Source organism: Macrobrachium rosenbergii, chromosome 17, assembly GCF_040412425.1.
Source record: "Macrobrachium rosenbergii isolate ZJJX-2024 chromosome 17, ASM4041242v1, whole genome shotgun sequence".
Taxonomy (NCBI): Eukaryota; Metazoa; Arthropoda; class Malacostraca; order Decapoda; family Palaemonidae; genus Macrobrachium; species Macrobrachium rosenbergii.
Window position 1 is genome coordinate 13,033,770 of NC_089757.1, and position 17,230 is coordinate 13,050,999.

Sequence of the window (17,230 nt, forward strand, 5' to 3'; positions counted from 1 at the left end):
CGAGGTAACTCTTATGGCCTGCACGGAATGTTTGCTAGTTTTCTTGTTGTTGTCAAGGTTTTCTCATCCCGTGAGACACATCGCATTTTAATGTTTCTAGGTGAAAGATTCGGGGCAAAGAAAAATCTATTAGATTTATGCTTATTTTTATTATCAGTGTTTTTACATTTTCAAACGGTGCAAACATATATTAGGAACTGGTTAGAAATGCCACTGAACGGAAGAACAAGTTTCCACCAGATAAAGTGATTGTGTAGAAAGTGACAAAACAAGCTAAACGAATATCAAGTAAACTGATAATAGAATAAATAAAAAACCGCAATATGTACGTAGTGAATCAGCTGGGCATCCGCGTATCGCATTATCTTCGCCTATCAGTGTGGGTGACCAAACGTTGCAACGTTGTCTATCAAAATACGGTGGTACAAAGATTAAGCAACAAGGTGATGGTTCTTTTGTCGGTTTTTCGTTTTGACATTGAAGGGTTGATGCGATACGCGGAGACGCAACAGGTAGGTACCTACCAGTGATTCAGTATCAGTGCTGTTTATATAATAATTTACAACCAACTTTTAATGAGGACAAGCTGTGACATTGCTACATGTATCATACATAATATTATATAGTGATTACATTATTTCTTTACATCGTCAGGAAATTCTTAGTCAGTCGTGAAAGTCGTGGATAATAAGAACGTGATTACTTATAACGAGCATTCCTTGAAAAATATCAAGTAGAAAAGTCGTATTTACACGTGACAAAAAAATAAAGCAATTGGAAGAACCAAGCACAAATGCTCAGATAATTTAATGAAAATGAAATAATACTAGTTTTTATCAATACAGGTTCCCAAGAAACAAATACACCCAAGTGTATACCCATTATGCACACACATAGTACATACATTATATATATATATATATATATATATATATATATATATATATATATATATATATATATATATATATGCGTGTGTGTATGTATATCTAAGTACTGTACATACACACTTATATACATAATCAAACATTCAGTCAAATTTGCAAAGTCCGTTGACTACAAATTGCATGGATAATTATCACCGAAGATGGTGTAAGCATCCTTTGCTTTCTATTTTTGTAACTCATTCGAAAGGTAAAACGACAGTTTTTGTGCAGAATCAAATATTTTAAATAGATTCATACGTTGTTATGCCAATAGTTATTTCCATCAAAGCAATCAGATGAAAATATCCAAGTTTAAGACGACCTTACCTTACCCAGCTGAGCGCCTACACTCACTTAAACCACCTCTGTCGTTGAAAAGAGCGATTCTGCGGGCAAGTTTTACCCCACCCACTTCCTACTACGCGTCAAATTAGTGCTTCAGACGTCTCTGCTGTCCTGTGTGTGTCTTAGCACGGGTCATTACTGCTCCCTCTTCCTGTTAAACCTCTTAGCAGGAGTTTGTCTGTCGATAAGTGAGACTGAAACCATGATTCTCACCGTCTACCGTCTCGGAGTTGTCAGTCCTGACGTAGAGAACGAATGGCATCGCTGTACCTACAAAATCGCGAAAGGGAAAACTTGGCAAATGGAATCTGCTTTTTCATCATCCTAACAGTCTTTCTCATTTGACTAAAGTTTGTCGGGTATAGAATTCAGGTCAAGAAAATGTAAAAGTTCATGTTTAAATATGTGGTGACAATGTTCGTCCTAATTCCCGTTACAGTATATACAGTATGTATGTATGTATGTATTATGTATATGTACGCAAACACACATAAGCACACTGTTATGTGCCCGGTTTGAATTCTGAGCAGGGCAGAGGGCTTTAGGCACGTTTTATTAAATCACAATGTACATCTGTTGACCTAAGTAGTGAATTATGATGAGAACCGGAACGTTATCACATGAAGCCAGTTCCACTTTGGAGGGAGTATATATATATATATATATATATATATATATATATATATATATATATATATATATATATATATATATATATATATATATATATGTGTGTGCTTACAAATGTATATCTTACTTTAAGCCAGTCCCCATATCAGAATGATGACCCCAAATAAAAACAACACAATAGTCATTATCACGTTCATATTTTAACGGCTGTTTCATGGATGAACCCTCTGAGTAAAATGCTCAAACAACACTAGCTGCTTTATACAACTAAACAGAAGGTCCATCAGCAGGCCATTGAACATGTCTACTAACACTGCGTCATACACTTTTGTCTTGTAAATACTCCCACTCTCCTTTCCAGTACCTCTTTTATGTTATCTATCTAGCACTTTGGAGGGCTTCTTCTTGTTCACCTTCCTATCACTTCTAAATGATAAACTTTTCTCACCACCAATCGCACTCCATTGTTTCCACATGACCATACCATCTTAGAACACTCATCCATTCTTTCAACTATGCTAACCTTTTTATCAGTTCGTCAGTCTATCTCTGCGTTTTTCAGCCCTTAAATCTTTCTTGTGCCACTTCTACTACATAAATGGTTCATCACGACAGCTTCAGCCTTTGCCTTTTATTCCTATGCAACATCCACATTTCACTTCCATAGAGTAGAATTGGCTCAAAATCCCTTCACACATTTCCGTGGAAATCCAAGTCCTTTCCGGATCGTCTGTACACACCAGGCTATCTTTCTTTCTTCACCTGATCTGTAACTCACCTTGTATCTCATTCCAACCACCTGTAACATTCATTGCTAAACACTTACGTGTTTGTGCAAGTGTGTTCATATCTTAACAAAAATATTTTTGCGGACTCAGTATGCAAAGTTCAACCTAATTATTTCTGCCGCCGTTGAACAGAAATGTTGAAGACAAGTGAATAAAGGCTACACATAGGTAAAAGCAAGATTAAATGTAAGTGAATAACAGGGCAAGCATACGTTAAGGATGAATTACGTATAAATGAAGAAAATGTCAAGTATAAGTGAATGAAAGAGTAAGTGTAAATGAGAGTGTGAGTGATAGTGTAAGTATATTGAAGAATATAAGGGAAAAAAGGGAGTGAGTCAAAGGGTAAGTGTAGGTGAAGGAAGGATTAAATTCTAGTATTTTTATAAGTGAAGGGAAATGTATGAATAAACAAAAGGAAGAATGAGGGGAAATATGAGCAAAGAAAAGGGCAAGTGTAATCATAGAAAATGAAAAAAAATGAGAGCAAGTAAAAGTGATGGCATGAGTGAGTGCCATCGGACGAGTGTGTGTGTGTGTGTGTGTTAGGATGTCTGGTTCACGTGAATGGAAGAGAAGACCATACTTTGGCCAGTATACTTACTCATCACCCACTTGGGGAATCCTAGACCACAGAAACGATCGTATTGCTCTTTCTCGTCGGTGACACCCTCCGGTATGACCACATAGTCCGACTGGCAAGCTTCGCCGAAGTCAGCAACTGATGGTTGGCCTGGTTTCATAAATGTTATTGTTAGTATTACCATTAGAAGGAATTTTTGTTTTAATAAATGAAACCGATTAGAGGCCTTGTGAATCTTTACCTCAAGAGATGAGGATGCAGGGCTCACCTTGTGGTATAGTTTTCTCAATTTAAACGAATGTTTCATATTATTAGTGATGTAAATAATACTTGATCTTTCTGAATTTTGGAAAGAGAGAGATGGGAAGGGGGTGAAGGGACCCGGGGAGTGATTACTAGACAAATATACAGAATAACAGAAAACAACATTTCCATATTGTAATATCCTGAAGACCAACTGTCTTATAAGATTGTAAAAGTAGGTGAAAGATTGTGAGCATACTTACTTATAAGGTCTGAGGAAAATGAGTCTATAAGCACACATCAATAATAGATATAAGTGAATGCCTGTGAGCGTACATAGTTATAAGGCTTTAAAAAAAATTAACTGGGAGCATACTGAAGCATAGCTTCTGGAAAAACCCAACATGTAAGCGAATTTTCCGATGAGGTTTGGAAAAATTAACATCTGCACATGTACTTTCATGAAAGATCTGTAAAACGGTAAACATCTGCAAGCACAAGTACCGTGAGATCTAAAAACAAGCACACGTACCTATAAGATCTGGAAACACTGCATCTAAAGCTCCTGACATGGTGAAACTGAGATTCGTAGTATTGTCTCTCTCCCAAATGATGCCACAGTATCCGGGAGCTTTCCTAATGCAGATCCCGTAGTTCTGGTTCGCCAGCTGCCTTACTGAGGAAAGAGACGAATGGGGTTTCAAAGGGAAGTTATGCAAAGGATCGGGCTAAATAAAATGTACTATTTGGTTAATATATTAGAGCAGCATACTGGCGGCTACTGTCACCTTCATTCGATGTACACAAAACATGACTAAAGTTCCAGAGATACTCAGCCTGATGCCACATGTACTCTCCATTCATAAAACCACTGCCTTGATAATGAGCACTGAACGGTTAGAAATTAAGTTTATTCGTTATCAAACGATTCTTCAAAGGATATTATCAGTAGGAAATTTGTAATACACTCGTTATGTGGTTTATCATGAACATAATACGAAACTAAAGCAGTTTATTCAGAGAATTTCTTTGATATGTCACAAAGGCATTAATGGTTACCCAAGATATAGGATTCAGTATTATGCGTCACCAGATTTGTCAACTTTTATAAGGAATGGAAGTTACCATACATTTCCAAACATATAATACACGGCGTAGGAATACCCCTAATAAAAACAAATAATATGTAGCCGATACATAAAATGCTTGCCTAAGGAAACCGACTTTTTTTTTTTTGGCGCAGCTCATGTTCTAAATGGTTCTTCATCCCTAAATCATGCGGTGATCGTCTCTATTTAATAAAACAAAGTCTCTGTCACGATTCTAAATGAAATCAATCTTTCTTAGGCTGCGTCCACACCAGTGACAAAACACGGTGAGAACATTAAGACTGACAAGTGGGGTAACAAGTTGTTAAGTCGTTGAAAACATCGTAGTACACATGTTGCTATGAATTTGTTGGGCGACATGTTGGCAATCCTGGTGTGGACGAGGTGATGTCGTCAGAGACCTCTCACCAACCAACAGACCAACATGGAGTGGACAAGAGACAGGACGCTGCAGTTGATCGAGTGTTATCGGAGCCACACGTTGCTGTGGCAACCAAGCCATATGTTGTACAAGAACCGCATAAAGACCAAAAAGTGGCTGAGAAGAAAATAAAAAATTTTATTGCACAGTCCCGAAGAGAGCTCAAAAAAACTTCTCCGATGGGCACACAAAACAACAAATGGTGCAGCTGCCAGCAAAGCATCCTCACACGACGACATGTCTGCCACTTCTGGAGACATGGTGTGGACAGTTTCACCAAGTCGACTCTTATTGCCGACATGTCTCTCAACATTGTGACAGATATATCCCCATACATATCAGGAGATTTGTATCCGGATGTCTCTTACTGTGTCCCCCACAATGTTTCCAATTGGTCTCCAAGCAACATGTCACTGGTGTGGACGCTCTCAGTTTTCAGTTAAAACGATTGTTCAGGGTTATTAGTTAAAGAGATGAAGTCTAAAACGGCAAGTAAGGCTGGCGCAAACCTTATGAAAACAGAAAAAACAACAAAAACAACAAGTCTTAAGCAAAAAGATTGGGTGATGTTTTTCTTTTTTGAGAGATTTGGGACCGGAGTCGATGATCGTGATGATAGCCCCTAACTGGTCTGGAGGGAGAGGGTTGTGAATGCTGGGTGTTGGATGGGGAGTCACTGGAGAGAAAAAAGTTGACGATAAGCATGATGGAGCCGTTTCAAAGGCAAATCCAAACTACTACTAATGCTACTACTATATTTGTAAATGGAAACTATAGAATGGACTGCATAGTGCTTGAATGTTAAGTAATATTGCTGATTCGTTCTTTCGCTGTGTTATGCTACTTAGTTGTGTGAAATTTTATATTTTTGAAGTTGCCTTTAAGCTATATCTAATTCAGCTTATTTCTCACTCTTATGCTTTCTAAATTCATGCATTTGTTTCCTTCCACACACACACACACACATATATATATATATATATATATATATATATATATATATATATATATATATATATATATGTGTGTGTGTGTATATATGTGTGTGTGTGTGTGCGTGTGCGCGCACGTATGCCTTTCCCCGAGTTTTTTTGTTTTTTACGAATGTTTAAGGGGCTTGTGCCGCAGTAGCTGGCGCTTCTTGATGGTCACTCATTGAAGTTCTGACAAGGCCCAGAAAGTGGAATAGTTTCTGTAATCAAACGACCATCGATACAGCAAATGCATTACTGCCATCAGCACAAATACACACACATTTATATACATACATGCATACACTATATATATATATATATATATATATATATATATATATATATATGGGTGTGTATGTGTATTTGTGAGTGTATCTGTGTGTAGGGACGTATGTACAGAAACTGTCAACATATAACATCCATCCTCTTTAATCCAACGAGTTCTTGATAGGTTTACACTTACAATTTTGAATCCATATCCCTATTGGGGAATGAAATTAATAAACTTCTTTTATTCCACAATTCGAACCAGATATATGAAAAGAGTAATTGTATATATATATATATATATATATATATATATATATATATATATATATATATGTGTGTGTGTGTGTATGTGTGTGTAGGCATCAAAGCTTACCCCATATGAAAAATGGGAAAAAGCACGTTAAACGAAGAAGAAGAATATATACACATATATTTATTTGTATATATATATATTTATATATATATATATATATATATATATATATAGTTATATATATTTATGTATATATATACATGTTATATATTTACATACTGTATATATAATTATATATGTGTATATATATTTATTTATTTCTTCACCTGTTCAACTGATCATGGATTTTTTCATCTACCACCATAAACAGCACCAGTGCAAAGTTATATTATTACCTTGGTTCTTCTTCTTGGAGAAATTGAAACTCTGCACAGTTCCTGATGTTGATGTGTAATACTGAAGACAGGATTCAGGAGCTGTGTAATAATAATAATAATAATAATAATAATAATAATAATAAAAATTTCCCTCTTCACTATCATCATCGTCAAAACTAATATTATCGCCATGACATCAATAATCTACATATAATCTTATCCATCGTCCTAATAATAATTATACCACTTAGATAATAATAATAATAATGGCAAATATCATCATTGTTAAATCAACACTGCTGATAAAATTGAGGGTGACTACAATATTAAATGTCAATAGGGTTTTCATTATTTTATTCATTTTCAAAATGCTTTGTTACTCAACGAACTGCTAATTGCTGCATTGCACCTTTCACCTTCCGAAAGCGTTTGCTTTTTCTATCATTATTATGTTTTTTGGTTCCTCAAAAATGCAAGGGACCAGACCGGGGTAAAAAAAAAAAAAAAAACGTTAGTATGAACCTCACCTCGTGACGATTCATTTTTAGTTTTCTGTAAAAGAAAACTATTTTGCCGGCTTTGTCTGTCCGTCCGCACTTTTTCTGTCCGCCTTCAGATCTTAAAGAGAGAACTGCAAATTCGGTTTGTTGATCATCCACCCTCCAATCATCAAACACACCAAATTGCAGCCCTGTAGCCTCATAGTTTTCATTTTATTTAAGGTTAGAGTTAGCCATAATCGCGCTTCTGGCAACTATATAGGACAGGCCACCACCAGGCCGTGGTTAAAGTTTCATGGGACGCTTCTCATACAGCATTATACCGAGACCACCGAAAGATAGATCTATTTTCGGTGGCCTTGATTATACGCTGTACGGAAAACTCGATTGCGCGGAAGAAACTTCGGCGCATTTATTACATGTTGTATTTTGGACCTAAATTTTAGGACGAGTTTAATCAGCATAGAGATACTACATTTATAGTAAAGATGTAGATATTGGTAAAGATCGTTATTATTAACTGAAGCAAATCAATTTGATACTTTGTAAAGATAAGTGAAAGGCAGCAATAAGCCACATGATTTCATTCGTACAAATATTTTTGTTGTGCTTTGGAACATCAAGTCTAATGAAAAAATATGGTTTTATTAAAAAAAAAGACTTTATTAATGATTCAGTAGAAACAACCTTAAAATTATCCATTTGGTTATCTATTCATTTACTCATTGTTCTCGACAGCTATTTATTTCTTTTTCTTACTCATTTATAAATTTCCATATTAATCTTTTATTCTTGGTTTATTACCACTAATTATATATTCATTTTTATTCATTTTTATTCACTTGTGTGTTCACTTGTTCACTAATCTATAATATTAATCTCATTTATGAATCCGTTTATTTATTTATTTGTCTCTTTACTGACAGTCTAGCCATACTTTGCTGCAAGCCCATATTGCTCCCCAGCTTCAAACCAGTCTAGGTGAATTTGAGGACAGATTGATTATTACCTTTATATTCGGAGTCACAGGAGATCTGCGTCACCTTGATGTTCCAGTTCTTGTTATTTGCCGTCAGGGTTTGTCTGTCGACCGTCAGCTTGATCGCTCCGCCGTTGGGAGCCACGTCCATGTACACTGGGGAAAAAGGGAACGAAAAGAGAGAATATGAAAAACGAAGAGAAATGACAAAGCTGAAGAGAAGGAAGGACAGGTCTTGTCTGCCGTCCGTCAGATTAATCGGCCCGTCGAGTGCAGCCAGACGCCAGGGCACTCAAGAGATAGAGAGAGAGAGAGAGAGAAGAAAAAAGTTAAAGAGGAGGCAAAAGACAAAATAAATTGCATTTTATATGGTTCTACATCCATGAAAATTCTGGTACATTAAAGAGATTGAAAATTTAAAGAGGAAGGATAAAAATTTAAAAAAATTAAAGGACAGTGAATGCAAAAGGCAAAATAAATATCATTTCACGGGATTCTCGACAACTAATTATTCCTACGAGCTGTTGGTAATTTTAGACTACGGGGTATTCTTATATTGGGATTTGCACGATGGTTATCAAACCGTGCTTAAATTTCTGCCAGGAAATAGAGAATATCGTTATGATAGTAATTAGTTGTACAGTTTTATGATAGTGTGGCCATTATATCATCTGTTGTATCATCGTTTGTTTAAAAACGTGTCTTTTCCTTCCTAGTATTTGAATGAATGCCTTCATCAAGTATTACTGCTCATAGAGTATGCGGTCCACTCTCCTCCTCTCCGTACCTCATCTACATCTCTTCCCTACACTTCAGGGAGCCCTCTTAGACCCCTCTGTCTACGGAGACTTGAGTCAAGGGCATTTTGTTCCTAGTCCTTTATTTTGCTGTGATACAGACCCCATTTTTTTTTTTTCTCGAACCCTAAATAAAACCAGCTACTTACTGTGCTGGCCGCCAATGTTACCGCAGATCGTGTTCGGTGGTATGTTGACACCGGACGCTGTGAAGAAATCGCTGCAGTGGCCATTTTCGTCCGGCTGCGAGATTTGGAAAGTTTCGAAGTCTAATCGGAGCTGACAGATATTGGGCGTCGCCCGGTTGACAGTCAAAACGCACGCTCCCTCAGTCTCCGTTTCCGAACTCGGATTGACGAAGTACGTGTTGTTCAAACTCGTCTCGCTGTTACATGTTCTTTCAACTGCAAGTACAATGAAAGAAATTAAATTTTTTTTTTGTTGGTTCTTTCCACTGCAAGCACAAAAAAAAACATATTTTCTTCGCAGATTCCGAGACAGCCAAAATACAGGAATCGTTTGGCTTTTTTATCAACTGCATTAATACTATATTGTAATGATCATTATTTCACTGAGTGACATTTCCTGCCCCGAAGGGTCTGTTCTTTAAAAACAGATGTAAATCAGAACATGGTAAAGTTAGAGAAGTTGAGCGGCAGGAAGGGAAGAAACCGAGAAAAAAAGAAAAAAACTGATTGGTTCATTCAGAGAGCCGCACTGCAGCTTACAGGCAAGAGGTGGGAGGTGGAGGAGTGGGGCTGGCTAATAAGGAAAAGACACTGGCAAGTGCATTTGTCAGCAACATCTACACGTGTCAACCGATGCGTTCCCCATATGAAGACCACATTTTATGGAAAGAAATTCGACAGCAGAAAATAAGAAAGGAGGTTACCTAGACAGCAGGTGCCGAAGGCCTTGGCGCATCCTCCTGATGACACGCCTCCGCGTTTGCTGCACTCGTAGGAGGGCATGCAAGTGCCCACCTTTGCTATCCCCGGCGTCACACTCGTCAGGAGAGACTTGGATGAGGGCGACGAAGACTGGAAGAGAAATCAGAGAGGAAAACGCTTCTTCAATGCGTGATATCAGTGCGAAAGTTGTCTCGTCCCTGTGGCGTCTCAACTTTTTATTTTATATAGTATCTTTTATTCCCTGGAATAAAATCGTCATAGAGATTTTGCTTGAATTACTTTTCATAATCTTTTGAGAGCTAAAGAAATTATTGCCAGTGACATTGCCATTTTTACAACTAAATAGACTACTGGTAGGCAGAAGGTTCAGCGTCAGGATGCTTATTTGTAAATAGCTAACCCTGAATGTGCATCATATGGAACTTAAACTCTAAAGTAAGTTTGAATATATTCAAGTTCAAGAATTCAGAGATAAAGAAAGATAACTCGTAGAAAGGGAGAAAAACAGACAAAAATAGGAGCAGAATTTCATACGTTTGTCGTCTCTTTCGCTCTGCGTGATTTCTGCTGCCGTTTCCTCTTTAGTTGGTGGACTGTCGCGCTGCTGATTCTCGACCTTGGGAGCTGCGGAAGATTGAGTCACGCAGAGAACCAAAGAAACCACTAGGAGCACTTTCCTCTGAAAAGATAAAAAAAAAAAAAAGTAGTAGTAGTAGTTGCTCGATCCTTACACTTTCATTTCTTGTACACATGTTTATAAAATGCTTGGGAAAGAATTGTATGTGTGCGCCCAGGCCCCCATCCAGTGCAATTCAAAGATGTATGATCACCGTAGGCAGTGCCGGATTAAGACCATTTGGGGCCCTTAAGATTACCCATCTTCGTGTGTTTGTACATGTACATGCTGGCAGGTTATATCCCAAGAACGAGAATAAAGAATTTGATGAAACTCAGTCGGTACAACATAGTTGACATATTTCTTTGTTGACTTCTGAGACTGAGGAAAACTCGTCAGATTTCAGTGGATTTCTCTCAAAAGTTAATCAGCTCGAGAAAGTCACTTAATGAATACACCTAAAAGGTTTTGACTAATTCTGTGAAAGCGTTCTTGCGATGTGTCTAAAACTCTCTCTCTCACACATACACACACACAACACACACTTAATCAAACACACACAAAAACAGATGAGAATATAACCTTCCAGCTTCGTTGGTTTAGGTAATGGAAACGCGAAGACAAGAAAGCCAAGTTCTTGGTCACGTAATTTTAATGATAGCTGAGTGTTAACGACAGCATTTGTCTTCAGCAGTTAATCCTTAGATCAGTGGAATATTTCTTGTTCTGAGACATTAAAACATGCTCAAGTACAATTTAATCTTCTTTCGAAGTTACTAAAGAAATCTTTAGGAAAAGTCAACAGTTCCAAGTGATCATTGCAACTGAGCTGTTCTGCTTTTATGTTCGTACAGAAGCGATGATTCAGTACAGGATATATATATATATATATATATATATATATATATATATATATATATATATATATATATATATATATATATATATATATATATATATATATATATATATATATATATATATATGCTACATCAGTATGCCTGAATATATATATATATATATATATAGATTTCAGCAAATATACTCAATCACAGCTGGATGGGCTGATATATATATATATATATATATATATATATATATATATATATATATATATATCTACATCAGAATGCCTGAATATATATATAGATTTCACAAATGCTGCTACTCAGTCACAGCTGGATGGATATATATGTATGTATGTATGTGATACATATATATATATATATATTAAGTCATTGTTATAACTATTATGATAATTTGGGAGTCTTTTCCATCACCAACGTTAAGTACTTCGCTGAACAGTTTTGCAACACTGACTTAGTCTTTCTTATTTTTATTGCTGTTCATGTTTGTATAATCATGTGCATCCGTTGGTTGTTTTATCTTCATATATTTGCTATCTGTTTGGTGTTCTCGTTGTTCTGTTTCACATTCTTATTTTTTTTTTTTTTTTACACAACAGTATCCTCCTCTGTGGCGAGTTCCTTGTTTTCTAGGCTTCTTCTCAACGAGTGTTTGCGCATGCCAGTAATATTAAAAACGAACACTATCACCATAGCTGTTTGCGAAGGTGGTGTCACAAGAAAAACTTAACTGCTGCTGAAATTTGCACCAATATTATTCCTATTCGGGTGTGGTTGCTAAAAAGGAATCGGAAAATATGCCAGACTCCACCCTGTGATAACTAATTTCGGTAACTGATGTCATTCTCTTTTCCGATTCCTCTTACCTTCATGTTTCTGTAAGAGAGGGACTTCTGCTGCACTTCTAGAGCGATCAAGTAATGACTTTTCACTGCGGACTTCAAGGGGACCTACATTCCTTATAAAGCTTTGGCAAAAGTAGGTTGCTCTCGATCAACAGAAGCCCGTGTTTGCTGAAAGCCGTGTGAAGCAGCGTTTGCAGAGAGAGGGGGTGGGCTGGGGGGGAGGAGAGAGACGAGAACAAGTAATAAGAGAGAATAGGTGGAGTTTACAGTTAGGAGAGGCTGTGAGACAAGTTTAGATTGTCATAATAAATTGCCTAGTTTATTTTATTTCTATTTACACGTGCATGCATATATCTGTTTGTTGATACATCGTTTTTATTATATTTTTTCTCCATTTTCCTCTTTGAATAAATCATTTAATTCTCCTGAAGATTGATTTACAACTTACTGAACATAAAGACTTGTTAGGTATAAAGACTTTCGTATTTTGAAAAGAAAAAGTTTTGTCATTATTACCTTTAATCATCTCCTCAGTGAGTCACAGCTCAGCCATCCCTCGTCCTCTTAAAATTTCATCAAAAACTTTCGATAACTTTTTGAGATGTTCTCTGGACAGGCAGAGTGAAAAACAAACGAACAAACATATTTCTGAATGAGAGGAACAGCATTTTCCTCCAGAAAGCTATTGCATTCAGCAGTGAAAAAATGCCTACGAGTTATTTATGAACAGCAAATAAATGACAACTCTTGAGATGTATGACCTCATCTCGACTGACTCCTCAGAGGTAGATAACTGATTCAAAAACGAGAAAAGAAAAACACGCTTCGGTACAAATAGACTTTCGTCTCAGTAAAACTCTCTCAGACAGGTGTAGTATGTGTGGTGGGACAATATGTATGAGTAGCCTACCATTCTCATTTTTCTTTTCTCGTTCTAAATCAGTTATCTACCTCAGAGGAGTCGTTAGAGATGAGTAATGTATCTCAAGAGTTGTCTCTGTCACCGTCAGAATAAAGATAGAAAATAAAAGGTTGAATTACCTTTTTCACTCAAGTAACAGCAGAATCACGAGGGACACGGACTTCCCAGTAAATTTGAAGCAATGTGGGTTTCTGCATAGGCACAGACAGCTATATGTGAATAGATTCTTTGACACACTATAACATCGGATTTTCAAGCAGTTGGGTTTAATTGTTATCCATCACCACTAATTTATTTTTTCGTCTTATTTCTGTAAGTGCCTATAAAACTTTTTTTGGGGGGATGCTACCTTCTCACTTTCATAACTATGATCTCCTAATCTGGATAATTTACTTCTTGACATTTTTGAAGTTTTGATAGAAGGCATTTCAAAACAAACACTGCCCCCCAACCCCCCCGGCCACAACCGCAACCCCACGTATTTTCTCTAGATCAGCAATGTTAAACAACATTGGATCTGGTCAGTACTCGGGAGGGTGGCCACTAGTGAAGGCATGATGTCACTAGCATACTAGCCCTAGGGGAACAGTTTCTGATGATGCTTGCAGACAAGCATTCCCCTGGTTCTTGCCATCCAATTCACCTCATCCTCATACCTACACCTTTCCTTTTTTAAAAATCTACAAATTTCCTTCGTTAGATGACTGCAACTTTCCTTCGAAATCCTACAACTTACGTTTCGTAAATAGCTGCAGCTTTCCTTCGTTAAATACCCACAACTTTCCTTAGTTAAATACCTGCAACTTTCCTTTATTTAGGGAGCATTTTTTTCTTCCTTCATTTCTTTTTAGACAAAAGGACCTTGATACCTCAGTCACAATTTGGTTCAGCTTTCGTTGTGATTCAATCATTCGAAAACGAAACAAATATTCACTATTCTATAACTCTGTATTTGTATGTCTTTCTGTGTCATATATCACCGATAAATAAGCAGTACGTCTCAAAATTTCTAAGGCTTTTGAATTTTAACCCTTTTCTTCCAAAATATACAAGTCTCTTTTTATATTTTCTCCTATATGCGTGATTTCTACTGTTAGTGGAAATGTCATCCATCTCACCGTCTCCTTGATGAATTGAGTACCTCATTGTTCTGTGAATTTCCCCAGACTTTTTCCTTTCTTTCATCACTGGCTATTTTTTATAACCACAACCTACTTTTCCCTTCTCTGAAGTTTCATTTTATTCGTAGCTACTGAGAGATTTTCGTTGCATTCTACTCGATCAGATTAAACATGGAGTTATTTGTTACAAGAGAAACTTATATGCGCATGACAAACAAGTTTATAGTCATCTATGTTTATGCTCATTAACTGGAGTTTATGCTCATTAACTGGAAATAAAGGAACTCAGTAATTTCCTTTTTTCACGTAGTGAAACTTTGGCTATAATCCATGTTTATTACCAGCTAATGAGATGGAGCATATTGTCTTTTTCAGATCCCGAACGTCAGGAGGATTTTCTGTATTGAGCAACATTTCCCTGCGTGGTGTTTAGAATTTCCAAGCGCTCTCTCTCTCTCTCTCTCTCTCTCTCTCTCTCTCTCTCTCTCTCTCTCTCTCTCTCTCTCTCTCTTTACAAAATTAACCTAGCCATGACGAAGAAAACAAAGGGAGAGAAAATGGTATCACAATGTTTCCTACAGTATGGATGAAAAGCCTAGATGGATGTTTGTCTGACAAATAAATTGCAGCCACAAGTCCGCAGTGAAAGTGGAGAGTCGAAGCCCCCAGAGACAGCATTTTCCTGTATGTGCAGATGGATAGATAATATATATATATATATATATATATATATATATATATATATATATATATATATATGTGTGTGTGTGTGTGTGTGTGTGTGTGTGTATGTTTGTATGTTTGTATATATACTCAATGGCAAACAGTAATAAAGTATATTTGATTTTCATGTGAAGTCTGGCGGGAGTAGCGGCTTAATCCCATAATTCAGACCAAAATTACCGAGAAAGGATAACGGAAAATGAAAGGAAAAGGAGTGTGATCTAAGCCCAGAGGTATTAAATTGTACAAACATGCCTGCACTACCCGCAATCCATCTTTAATTTCTTGTAGGCCACTAATACCTAGCTATCAAGTTTTACCCAGTAACTCATCCTAATTTAGTTTCTGAAGACTAACCTGAACCCTTGTCCAGTTACTATTTAGTGCCTTTCTCGAATACTTTAGCAATCTTCCTAAATAATATACCTTTTGGCCCTAGTTACTTGTCTTATGCATTCTGTTGTTAAGGATCTCTAGGGTTTTGAGAGGAGCAGGTAAAGATATTTATCTAAATTTAAATGGTTCCTCTTAGGGCACAAAATTTAGCAGCACCGAGTGATCAGCACACGCCAAGACAGTCGAACACACATTATAGTATATATATATATATATATATATATATATATATATATATATATATATACTATATATATATGTGTGGGTATATATATATATATATATATATATATATATATATATATATATATATATATATATATATATATATATATATATATATATATATATATATATATATATATATATATACATATATGTGTGGTGTGCGTGTGTATCCCTCACCCGGCCCAGTAACCACCACCCTCAGTCGACTGAAACTGCTTTGTTTATTCACCCTTTCACAGTTCCGTAGCAAGATGCCGTAAACTCTGAATATTCAGTATAATAGTCGAGACATGCAATAGTTAATATGGAAGATGTCATTTGATTTATGAAAGATTGGCAACGTTCTCGATTCGTGGGGTTTTAGATTTTAAGATCTTGTTAATTTAGCCACAACTGACTAATAACTGTGTTTTGCTTGCGAAATTTTTGTCTGGAAAAAATTGACAAGGATTGGCTGAATAAAGGTTAATATGACAACTTATTATGCCATCATAGAAGAGATATGTTGATATTATGAGTATATTCTAACGTGCTTCTATATACTGCTGCATGACAATATTTCAAAAGGATATTTAGAACTGAAATGTCACATGTGGAACAACTGCGGAAATGTGCAATCGTGTAGGTTCAAGTAAACAAACTTGGAGCGTTCAAGTATCCACTATCCAGTGCGTCGGTGGTCGCGAAATTGACGTACATGGAGGTCATTTTATCTTGTTAGGCTAATTACCTTCGTTATCTATGTGTGCCCAAGTGACAGGTATGTATCTAGGCTCTATGTTGTGGGGGATTATTGTTATTGATTTAACGTGTGGTAGGCCTAATCGGTAGTTGCAGCGTAAGCCTATCCCCCGATGAAGTTAGTTTACAGTACGGTAGGATTCTCGTAACACTAACCAAGTAGGCCGGGATAGAACCTCGTCCATACGCCTAAGATTATAATATTTTAAGAAATGAAATGAGTAATACAGGATTTTTTGGTCTTTTGTTGGTGTTATTCCCGTGATTTGTGTATTCCTAACTAGGCCTAGCTTATTGGTGCATAGCCTTGCCTACCACTTGTTGAACCTCGCATACCTAGAATGCTGTACCCTGTCCTAATCAAACCTTACCTTCCTAACCTGACTTAGGGCGCTGTGCCCTTACCTGGCAGGAATGGGGGGATGCTTGGCCCCCCATTAATACCCCAGGTAACACTGATTATCAGAACCAGATCGGCTGGACTGAAATTAGGAGGTGAAACTACAAACACCCGTGCTACCTTTGTCTCCTTGCTTTGCATACTACCCACAATTGGCTAGGCTGTGAGTGACCTCAGAAGAAGTGTGAATATTCTGACATGTATAGTACACTGGCTTGTAAGATGTTCAGTCTAAAAAGTATTTGGTTTGTTTATATAGACTTAGG

General features: G+C 36.7%; 1 protein-coding gene and 1 pseudogene across 4 annotated transcripts in view; one reads left to right on the forward strand and one right to left on the reverse strand.

The window, feature by feature from the left end:
• The first annotated feature begins 429 nt into the window (after positions 1–429).
• The window catches only part of LOC136847744 (choline transporter-like 1), a 97,101-nt gene continuing 80,300 nt past the window's right edge, over positions 430–17,230 (forward strand). Inside the window, exon 1 of one of the 4 annotated variants that reach the window (XM_067119615.1) lies at positions 430–512. The gene's annotated coding sequence lies outside the window, so the exon portion shown is untranslated. Of the gene's footprint in view, positions 513–16,213; positions 16,584–16,663; positions 16,786–17,038; positions 17,128–17,230 lie in introns of those variants that run through there. The other 3 variants (XM_067119613.1, XM_067119617.1, XM_067119616.1) reach the window with 3 other exon arrangements.
• On the reverse strand, positions 959–10,985 carry LOC136847556 (uncharacterized; annotated as a pseudogene).